The sequence below is a fragment of the Melanerpes formicivorus genome, unplaced genomic scaffold (genome assembly GCF_026170545.1).
Source record: "Melanerpes formicivorus ecotype bairdi unplaced genomic scaffold, bMelFor1.0.p_v2 SCAF_21, whole genome shotgun sequence".
Classification (NCBI taxonomy): Eukaryota; Metazoa; Chordata; class Aves; order Piciformes; family Picidae; genus Melanerpes; species Melanerpes formicivorus.
In genome coordinates, this window is record NW_027142373.1 from 2347572 (window position 1) to 2358928 (window position 11357).

General features: G+C 51.9%; 1 long non-coding RNA gene across 1 annotated transcript; it reads left to right on the top strand.

Annotated features, from left to right (window-relative positions):
- Positions 1–1084: 1084 nt before the first annotated feature.
- On the top strand, positions 1085–11046 carry LOC137447787 (uncharacterized). Its single transcript, XR_010988925.1, has 3 exons — positions 1085–1153; positions 7066–7319; positions 10910–11046. It is a non-coding gene; the product is annotated as an uncharacterized lncRNA (long non-coding RNA).
- Positions 11047–11357: the final 311 nt, after the last annotated feature.

Below are 11357 nucleotides of genomic sequence, written 5' to 3' on the forward strand. Positions count from 1 at the left end.
GGACAAATTTCTTTGCTGCAAGAGTGATCAGGGATTGGCACAGGCTGCCCAGGGAGGGGGTGGAGTCCCCATCCCTGGAGGTGTTCAGGAAACCTATGGCCATGGTTCAGTGGGTTGGTGGTTGGGCTGGGTGATCTCAGAGGGATTTACCAACCCAACCAGTGCTATGATTCCATAAGGAATAGCTTCCTTTTTGACATATTTAAGGACTTATTTAAAGATGACCAATAAGGAACTTGTAAATCACTCAGGGTAGCACAGAGACAAACCCAGAAAAGCCATCAAACCAACAAGCTGAAGTAAGCCCAGACCTGGCTGTGCTCTCTAATTAGCATTCTATATTCTGTGTTCTCTAATTAGCATTCTGTGTTCATTATTCAATGAAGTAAATAAAAGATGCCTTACTCAGCAAGCCCCCACTGACACAGGGTAATAGAATTAATAGTAGAGAGCTAGTGCTGGGCTCACTGGAGGCTTCTTGCCTCCCCAGGATTTGAGTCTCTTACATCTGAGTCATCCCTTTCATCCCCCCTAATGAGCTGCCTGGCTGCCAGCACAGAGTGGGTTAGAAGCTGTTGTGGCAGGTATCTGCTCAGCATTAACTGTGGATATCCAGAGCCATGCTAGGCAGGATGGGGAACTTCCCTGTTTCAGGAGCTCTTCTGAGGCTGATAACAAAAGAGGCTAATTGAGGCTGAAGTCTGCTGGCTGCTGCTCCACCCAGCCCTGTGTCACAGGGTCCCTTGGTGGGACACAGGAGGCTCCAGCTCTCGCATCTCTGCAGGTATTGCATCAGTGAGGGGCCAGGCACAAGGTCACCTGGAGGGAAGAAAGAGGTCTGGAAACCAGCAAGCAAAGAGTGGGAGGTATAGAGCTCCATGGGGGATGTGGCTTTGCCTTTTCTGCAGTGTGGTCAGCAATCAGGAGCAGGCAGCCTGAGCAGCAGCACTGCTGTCCCTAACCAAAGGGACTGCTAGCTCCTTTCAGCTGCTCCTGTCTGGCAGCAGGGACTGCAGCCTGAGGGAACAGAAAAAGGAAGAGGAAGAGCACCCCTCTGACAACGGAGCTGATGCTGCCTGGCCATCGTCCCCAGACTTTGAAAGGCCAACATCCAAACATTGGCTCCCTAAATGTCATCATTGCAGCATCTCAGGTCAGGCCTCTCTTCCCTCCTTGCCTCAGACCTGATGTTTCCTCTCTTTAATGTGCCATAATTGCATCTTCAATGTGGATCAGTTAGCTCAGAGCAGGGAAACAAATTGCCACCCTTGTCTCCAACTATTCTTTGCAGTTTCTGTTACTCTGCTTTTGTTTTCCTGGTTTCTTGACCAGTGTCACAACCCTGGTTCACATCCCTGCTCCTTTGATGTTCTTTGCCTGAGTGTCTACTTCCTAGTAAACCATCTCTACTCTGGAGGCTTTCCAGACCCATCTGGATGTGTTCCTGGGTGACTGCTCTGGCAGGGGGGTTGGACTGGATGATCTCTAGCGGTCCCTTCCAGCCCCTAACACTCTGCAATCCTGTGAACCGTCAGGCAAGGACTTGTCCTTCCCTTTGCTACCATCCCCTACTTCTCCTTGGTGGGCAGCTCATTACTTTCTGCCCATTAAAAGAGGTTTATCAGGAGCAGAGCTCTCAGAGAAGAGCCCAGATTGGGAGCAGATTGTCTCTCTTTAATTTCTCAGGTTCCTCACTCAAGCACTTCCTTCAAATTACCATCCCCTGCCTGTGCCGCTGGTGTCTGCAGGAGGCAAGTTTATTGTGACAGTAATTCACAGGTCAAAGCTCACTTCATCTGCACTGATGTGACAGCTAATGGCTCCCATTACCCCAGAGAGCCATCACTTATGGAGGAACTTGTTACCCTTCCACTGCAACTATAAATAAACCTAATGAAATTAGCACCCTGCAGAAATGCATCCAGCTGGAGCTGGAGTTAGGCTGCAGCCACTGAAGCAGAGAAACTTACTCAGGGAATTTCAGCTGCATCTGGTGGTCTGACCACTGGAGAGAAGACGCAGAGGCATAGCATAGAACCCTAGAATGGTTTGGGTTAGAAGGGACTTCAGGGATTATCTGCTCCAGCCTTCCAGTTCTGGGCCTCTCAGTTTAGGAAGGATGTTGACTTGCTGGAGCGTGTCCAGAGAAGGGCAATGAAGTTGGTGAGGGGTTTGGAACACAAGCCCTATGAGGAAAGACTGAGGGAGCTGGGATTGCTCAGCCTGGAGAAGAGGAGACTCAGGGGTGACCTCATCGCTCTCTACAACTACCTGAAGGGAGGTTGTAGACAGGCGGATGATGGTCTCTTCTCCCAGGCAGCCAGTACCAGAACAAGAGGCCACAGTCTCAGGCTGTGCCAGGGGAGGTTCAGGTTGGATGTTAGGAAGAAGTTCTCTACAGAAATAGTGATTGCCCATTGGAATGGGCTGCCCAAGGAGGTAGTGGAGTCACCATCATTGGAGGTGTTCAGGAGGAGACTTGATGGGGTGCTTGGTGCCATGGGTTAGCTGTTTGGGTGGGTTGGATTGGTTGATGGGTTGGACGCAATGATCTTGAAGGTCTCTTCCAACCTGGTTTGGTTTACTCTAAATATTCTAAATCCTGCCACAGGCAACTCTCAGCTACACTTGGTGTCACAGTCACTGCTGTCAGGAGCTCCAGGGATGTGTTGAGACCAGTGACCCATTATGGGAATGGGCACTGCCAAAGACATTCCCCCAGGCCTCCCTGATGGATAGTGCACCACAAGGGAATGGCTGGAAGCAGCTTTTAAGGCCCATGAACTGCTTCATGGCTCTGGAATGAGGGCTGGCTGGGGATATCTCCAAATGTCTTCGGCATTCATCACCTTCTCCAGTCCAGGGCAGTTAGCAGCATTCAAATGACTGCTGCGTGTTGGAGGCGTGGAGGAACAACCACATTAGGGAAGGAAAAGAGAGAGAAGCCAGCCAAAGCCAGGCTTAATCTGACAGGTCTGTGTGTAATGAGCTCTTGCTCCTTGAGGGATGAAGGCAGGTGAAGGCCCTGGTGCTAAGGCAAGGCTGCAGTAATCACGAGCAAAAGGTGATTATTAATAATGCTCTGGAGCTGCCTGGGCTTTGCAGGGCTCAGCAGTGAGGGCTGGCAGCCCTTCTGAGGAGGCTGAGGGTTAAATGTTTGTCTTGGGGAAGTTTCCTGAGAGTGGCTGTCTAATGAACACTCTGTGCTGGAGGGGAAAACAAGTGCTGGAGCTTGCAGTACAGCGAGCTCGAATGGATTAGTTAAAAAGCAAACAGTCCCCAGAACAATAGATTGCCAGGGCAGGGCTGTGCCTGCCAAACAACAGCTCTCTGCCAACTTCCCAAATGAAGCACAGCCCAAAACAGGAGGGCAATAACTCACCCTGAAGGAAGAAAGCTATTACAAGGGGGATAAAGCAGCAGCAGCCTCTCACCTGTGACCCTAGATTACAGCTCTGCTTCCCAGTCCTTTGGCTCCTGCAGTCACTCACACCAGCCCTGCATGCTGCAAGATGCTGGTGGCTCAGAGCAGCCTCTTGCTCCTCTGTCTAAAAAATAGAATAGAATTAACCAGGTTGGAAGGGACCTTGGAGATCGAGTCCAACCTATCATCTAACCCTATCTAATCAACTAAACCTTGGCACCAAGCACCCCATCCAGTCTCTTCCTAAACACCTCCAGTGATGGTGACTCCACCACCTCCCTGGGCAGCCCATTCCGATGGCCAATCTCTCTTTCTAGGAAGAACTTCTTCCTAACATCCAGCCTAAACCTCCCCTGGCACAGCTTGAGATGGTGTTCTCTTGTTCTGGTACTGGTTGCCTGAGAGTGCAGATTTGGGGCAAGTGGCTGAGAAAGTGCTGACCTCAGGTCTTGTTTGGCTTCCCTGGAGCCACCAGGAGCAATGGGAACATCCTCCTTGCGCTTCCAGCTTCAGTGCCTTTGCCTCTTGGGGTGGCACAGCTTTGGCACCGTTTGAGGGACATAAGGAAGGCCTGAGCTGTTTTACACCCGGGGACATAAAGCTGTCTGAAGTGAGAGAGAACAGGTGCAAAGGGTGGCTTCTGCAGTCTGCCTTCCTGTCCTGAGTCTGCAAGCAGTGCTGGAGCCAGTGGCAGCAAATTAAGGTGAAGCGGGAGAGGCACTAGCCAAGAGCAGCTTGCTTCAGTCACCCTGCCAAAGGCAGATGTCTCCATTCACTGTGTGACAAAGGAGTGTCCCTGTCCTGCCAAACACCTCAAATCAGACTCATCAGCAAGATGAAATTCGACTTATTACATGCCTGAGTAGCCATTAGGAGAGAGGAGAAGGTGCTGGATGATTGCTGTTTGCAGTGTGTGCTTAGCAAGGGAAAGATGCTGGGCCTTCAATCATGGCAAATAGCTGCATCAGCTGCAGCTCCCCGGGCACCCAGGGCACATCCTCTGACAGCCACCCTCGGAACCAGGGCATCCTGCTCACCAGGCTGCTTTGGGCCATCTGGATTTGCTGAGAAATGGGTTTGTAAGGAGGCAAAACACTAGGGAGGAGAGGGCAGGGTTCAGTTCTCCATGGTGGATAAAACTCATCCACAGGCGTGCAGGAAAGGTCACAGAAGCTGAAGCACTGAGGGTCTGCTGCCCTGTGCTCCATGCAGCCAGGCTTCCTGGTCCTCAGCTGAGGTTTCACAGTCCTTGCTGGACCTACTGAAACAGGTCCTTGTGACAGATGTGTGGGAATAGAGGCTACCTTGGGAGCTGTAGCTAACAATAGCATAGTGGAGTTCAAATGAGCTTAGCCTGCAAGTCTTTCTCCTTCCACCCTTCTTCACTCAGAGCATCTTTCTGCCTCAGTCACAAAGCCACTGCTGGGAGTGCTTCCCTTGTGGCCCTGCTTGAGGAGAGAACTGAGAGGAGGCACCTTACCAGGCAGAGCTGGTCCTTCATTGGGGGGAGGGCACCTAAAATAATCCCTTGAAGACATGTTTCATGCCAAAATCTCATTTGATTCCCCCAGGCTAAGCAGTGTGTTCTGCAACCCAGAGCACAGTGTCAGCTTTCCTTGGGTTTTTTTTTTTTCCTTCCCCTTTTCCCCCCTGCCTCTTGCTGCTGCTTAGCAAGAAATGGTTGAGTTGGTGACTGACCTAAAATTAAGGCTGCCCATCACTCCCTGCAGTGCTCAGGTGCTCTCCCCTGCCTGTGGAAGTGCACCTCAGACGTTAGGTAACTGCTACAAATGAGATGTAAATGGCCCCGGAGAAGCAGCTGTCACCTCGTTTGCTCGGGGATTAATTTATTCCTGACTCATACCCACCACATCTCAGCATGTTCCTGCTGGGGATGCTGGCAGCTTGCTGCTGGCAGGGGGGGCAGCTCCTGGGCAGTAAGTCTTGGGTGATCCCAACCCTCCCCCCTCCTTGGCACAGCTTTCCTTGGCAATGCTCAGCACTCCCCCCGAAGCTCCTCCAGCCTTCTCTACCTGCTGCACACCAATTCCCCATGGGTTGGGAGATGCGTGGGCAGGTGTCTGCTGCCTGACTCCTGGAGCAGTTCTGTCCAGCCCCATGGGCTCTGCCAGGAATTTCTTGGCTTTCAGTGTCCTCTAGTGGTGCCTCATTTCCCAAACTTTCTGCCTGCTGCTGGTTCACTGAGCTCAGCCCAAGCCCCCCCGGCTGTGGGCTTCTCCCACCAGCTGGCCCCGGAGCCAGGCTGGAGCTGGCAGTTGCTGTGTTGGTCCCTGGGGCACGGGTGAGTTTCTCTGCTGGGAAACACTCTCTCCGTAGAGCTGCTTTCCTCCAGCTCTTCCCACTCACCAACCCCTGCTGTTGAGATCCCAGGCTGTGCACTCAGCAAATGGGAAGCTTGTGTGTGTGTGTGTCTCTACTTCTCCTCCAAAGCCTCTTGCTGTAGTGGTGTCCAAGCCATGGGTTGCTAGCTGAGGAGGGATGAGCACCCTCACATCCCATCTTCCTGCCCTTCAGTGGGATCAGGGTTTTGGAGCAGGAGCTTAGATGGGTGCCAGCAGTGGTGTTTAGCTGAGATGGCTCTGGGTTCATTTTGTGCCTCATGAAGGGGCTGCCAGAGCTGCTGCCATCGCCTGGCATCACAGCTGGGCACTCAGCTGAGAGCTGAGCGACTGGGAGGGCGCAGGAGGAGGCCTGGCACTTCAGATGTTGTCAGCATGTAGCCTGCAAAATGCTGCAGGCCATGAGTGGGGAAGGATGCTTGCAGACATAAAATATTCACCAGCCTTTGTCTTTAATAACCCTGATGGCTCCAAGGAGGGAGCAGTGTCTGTGGCAATGGGGCTGAGCTGGGCTTCATCTGCTGAGGATCTGCCTCAGCCCTCACCTGCTCCAGGAGCCCAGCTGAATTTTTGCACAGGCTCAGCCTTTCTGTACTGTTCCAGTTCCTGGATCAGTTTGCCTACAGATGGAGCAGGATGTAGCCAAATGAATCATTTGCAGAGAGCTGTTTATTCAACAAACCTAAGCCCAAACCCCACAGAGGCTTAGGTGCACACTTGAGCATTTCTCAGGGGACTGAGCCTGTTGGATTCCATGTCAATATTTGCTGGAGGCAATGTTAACACGTTTAGGGTTTTCTCCTTGCCTGGTCTCTCATCTATTTACATAATGCTACACCCTCCAATTAATCAGACAGCTGATTCTTTGACAATTCCCTTTCTGTCCCCCCCCCCCCGCCTGGCCCAGCTGTGACTGGGGTTGGTGGCTGTGACAGCTCAGCTGGTTCCTGGCTGGATAAACACCCAAACACCTCCAACAAAAGCAGCTTTCTGGGGGGGAGGGGAGAGGGGGGTTGGGATGGTTTGGCTTGGTTGCTCTTGTTGTAAAAGCTGCCAAGGAAAGGAAGATAAGTCCCTAATTTGCTTTTTTGTTGTACAGAGGATGAGGTGTCCTGTTCCTGGGCTTTAGCTGGCTTCCCCAGCACACAGGCTCTGCACTGGAGATGTTCTCTGCCCACACAGGGGCTGCATCCTACCTTAAGCCTTCACTACAGAGTTTATCCTCTAGCAATAATGAAAAGTGGGCACTGGTTGATATTCTCTGAATTTCCTTTTCTTGAGGACTGGCAAGAAGTGAGACAGAGCTGCTTAAGGATTCAGCCATCAAAGTGCCCACAGTAGGAAAGACCGAAGGAGTTTGGTACCATCTGACTTCCAGTACCTCAGACTGCAGCTTCGTGACTGCTGGGGAGTGATGCATGACAACACCTCCCAGAGGAGGTGTCCTGAACCACTGCCTGAAGTGGCTTGAGGGCCACAGTCAGTGTAGGACCTGGGCTGCCAGCATGGCATGCTCTGAGCTGCTTCCAAGTCAGGTAAGTGAAGTAGGTGGTGGTTAGCCATGGTTAATGCACCTGGGCTCCCTTCACAGCTGATGAAGGCAGGATCCTGCACCCCAGATCCTGGGCAGAGCAGGAGCTTAGTGTAGCTGCTCAGACCCAACCTCTGGGGGGTCCTATCCTTCTTTATAGACTCTGAAGGGGAGCCAAGGGAGCTCAACCCCTCCAGCCCTTGCAAATCCCCACCAGCTCTGCATCCCCTCAGTGCAAGACTTTTTGGGGTCTTTTTGCTGTGTCCTGCTGTAAGTGCAGTCCTGATTGCAATGGGAACAACTCCCTTGGCAGCTGCACCAAGTTCTTACCAGCCTTACCTCCCGGGGTGCAGTGGAGAAGCACAACCACAGCAGAGGAACAGCACAGAGCAGGGTAAGAGCCTGGCCATGCCCTGTGACCCTGCTGTTTGCTCCCTTCCATTGGTGCCTGGGTGTGAATATGAAAGGTTTTTATTATGCCCTTCAGCAAACATTGTTCCTGTCAATATTTATGGGAGTCTCAGCTATGGATTAGCAGCCTCCATTCTTTCTGGAATGCTGTTTTCCCTCCTCACTGAAGAGCCTTCAAAAAGATCTTTAACCTTTGCAAGCATTTTTCTCTACCCTTTTGCCTCCTGTAAGGAGGGGGGGAAGAGCATGTGAGATGTGATTACATCTCTGCCTGTGAAACTCAGCAGCTAAAGCAGCACATGGCTGGTGGGGGCAGATAGATCCTTGGTGTAAAGCTACAGCCTGGAGAAGGCCTCTCAGCAGAATTCTGCCATGGGAGTCCTCAACTGGCCTGCAGAAGCTGTGTCTCACCTAGAAGGTTAGGGTGGATGAAGCACTGGAACAGGCTGCCCAGGGAGGCTGTGGATGCCTCCTCCCTGGAGGTGTTCAAGGCCAGGCTGGATGAGGCCTTGAGTAACCTGGGCTGGTGGGAGGTGTCCCTGCCCATGGCAGGGGGCTGGAACTGGCTGAGCTTCTAGGTCCTTTCCAACCCATTCTATGTATCTATGAATGGCACTGTTGGGTGTCTGACCCACCCCATGGTAGGACAATCCTTAGCAGTGTAAACTCCACACACTAAGGAATCACAGAATGGGCTGGGCTGGAAGGGACCATAGAGATCACTCAGTTCTAACCCTCTGCCGTGGGCAGGGACACCTCCCAGCAGCCCAGGGTGCCCAAGGAAAGTGCTTGTCTGGATGTCTGTGGGAGCTCCTGTCCAGCCTGCCCGGGAGCTAGGGCGCTGCAGGAGCAATCACACTGATTTCCCTCCTGCTTTCACACTAAAGGTTTCTTTCTGCCAGCCGTGCCAGGAGTTGCTTCAGGGGCATCTGGAGAGCTCAGCTCATAAAGGGAATGGGTAATTTGATCTCAGAAAGACAAAACTAGCATAGTGCATGTTAAGTTAAGGGTAAACAAATCTCCTGCTTCAGGGCACAAGATGATCTCTGCTGGGCTCAGGAAGGCTGTTTTTCTCCAACTCAAGCACTGCATGCTTGGCTGGAGCCATTACTAAGAGCTTTATTTATTCCTTTGCTGCCCTCTCAAGCATCACTTTAAGAAGCTGCAGTTTAGGTTCTGCTGGAGGCAGGATGCCAGACATTGGGATAGCTTTGATTAGCATTACTACAGAGTCTGCACTTCGAGCTCCCTGCCCCAACAGACCTGTGGTGCCTGTGGATGCATCATGGAGCTCCTCAGAAGCAGGCTAGGCCCTCCAAATAGGGCACCCAGTAGTGGGGCCCATACCAGGGTGGAGCTGCTACTTCCTTTGCACCTCAAGTCAGTTTGGGGCCCCTCACTCCAAGAAGGACGTTGAGTGGCTGGACCAGGTCCAGAGAAGAGCAACAGAGATGGTGAAAGGTCTGGAGAGAAGCAGCTGAGGGTCCTGGGGGTGCTTAATGTGGAGAAGAGGAGGCTGAGGGGAGACCTCATTGCTCTCTACAACTCCCTGAAAGAAGGCTGGAGCCAGGTGAGGACAGGCTGCTTCTTCCAGGTGACAAGTGATAGGACAAGAGGAAATGTCCTCAAGTTGCACCAGAGGAGCTTTAGGTTGGAGATGAGGAAAAATGTCTTTGCTGCAGGAGTGGTCAGGGATTGGAACAGGTTGCCCAGGGAGGTTGTAGATGTCCCCTCCCTGGAGGCATTCAAGGCCAGGCTGGAGGAGCCCTTGAACAACCTGGGCTGGTGGGAGGTGTCCCTGCCCATGACAGGGGGTTGGAACTGGATGATCTTTGAGGTCCCTTCCAACCCATTTCTACAATTCTATGATTTATTGAGTCCTGTTTTTCCTTACCATGATTTAAAGAAGTTAAGACCCTCCAGGGAAGGAGTTGTAGAGTTCTTGCATTGAAGGAACCCTTTCTTCTCGTGTCCAAGCACCCCCAGTAATAGCTGCTCTTGGTTAGCACTTGCAGAGCTTCATTTCCTGTGGTCTGACTTCTCCTGGGGCTTGCACATCATCAGAAGCATTTCTTCTGTGCTCTGATTTTCCCTTCTTCAGTATCAGCAGCAAGAAAAGTTGGTGTCATTGGGGGGGGGGAGGGGGGGAAGGCATGAAATGGGCTCTGTGGGTAGCCAGATCCAGCATCTTTTGTTTGGGTATTGGCAAGGAGAATCAAATTGAGCTTTGATTTCCAAAAGTTGTTGTCTTGGCTGAGAATTTATCAAACCACAGAAATCTGAGTTGGTTCCTTTGCTCCCCCACTGCTCAGCCAGCTCCTTCCTGCTGCTGCAATCTCTACTCAAAGCTCTCTGTTACCTCCACCAGTACCTGCAGAACCTCCTGGCGCTGCTCACCAGAGCCCTGAGGGCCTTTTGGGGGAGCAGGATCCTCACCCCAGCTCCTCCCTGTGCCAGCAGCTGCCAAGCAAACTTCCCACAGGGAGTTCTGGCAAAATCGGGAGGAATTCTTTGTCAGTGGTGATGAAGTGAAGCAGAACAGGCTCAGAAAGCCTCTTTCCTCTGAGCTCCCTCTTCCTCTGCTGGTTTGGGGCAGAGCAAGCAGAGCTTGGGTGTTCTGGCTGGAGGCATGGAAATTTATTGCATCTGCTGTGCACTGGGAGGGCAATTTTCTGGGAGTCTGCTGCGTGCTGCAGACAGCTCCATCCTGGTTTGGCTCCAAACACACTGAGAGAAACCCACTGTGCTTTGACACTCTGCTTCCTCCTGCATCTCACCATCTAAAAATAATTTAACTTGAAAGGATGTGAATTCTGTTTGTGTATGGAGGAGAAACAACAACAAACAACCAAACCACAACAGAATGGTTTCAACTGCTGTGATATGGGGAAGGAGGGAAACAAAGATGCCAATAGCTCAGAGTGCCAGGCTGCCTCTGTTATCTGTGCATCCAAGAAATGTTCTAAGCAGTGAAATTTAGAGCCCCTTTTCCCCCTACCACTTACACCTAACCAAGTAAAGTCAAAGGCAACAAGGAATCAGTGCCCAACTCCAGCAGCTCCAGAGAACAGAAGAGACTGGCAATTGTCTCAGGGAGGAAATGGCTTTGGATTTCCACTCAGTGACAGAAGATGGTGGAAAGCTTCTGATTTCAAGCCTCTGATCTTCTTTCTTTTCTTTCAGCACTGCAGCAGCTCTTTGGGAAGCAATATCTGCTGGAGCTGGAGCTCACTGTGCTGGAGAAGAGAGCATCTCCCTACTGCCTCTGAACACCTGCGGTACAAATTGGGCTGGCCATGAGGAGCTGCAGAGTGGTATTTTAGCTGCTGTAGGTAAGTGAATTTCCCCTCACAGGTGTTAAGTGTCACTGGCTCATGCATAGAGTCAGGTTCTGCTGGGAGCCACAGAAGCCTGAGCATGGAGGACCTCCAGCACAGACTCAGCAGTGACCAGGGGAACTCAGGACCTATCCCTGTGCCGTCCTGAGCCTCTCAGGGCTCTTACATAGAACAAGGGAATTGTTTAGGTTGGGAAAGCCCTCTGAGAACATCCAGTCCAATCCTCAACCCAACCCCACCATGGCCCCAGGTGCCATGGCCACTAAGGGAGCCCTTAGAGTTGCATTGCAATG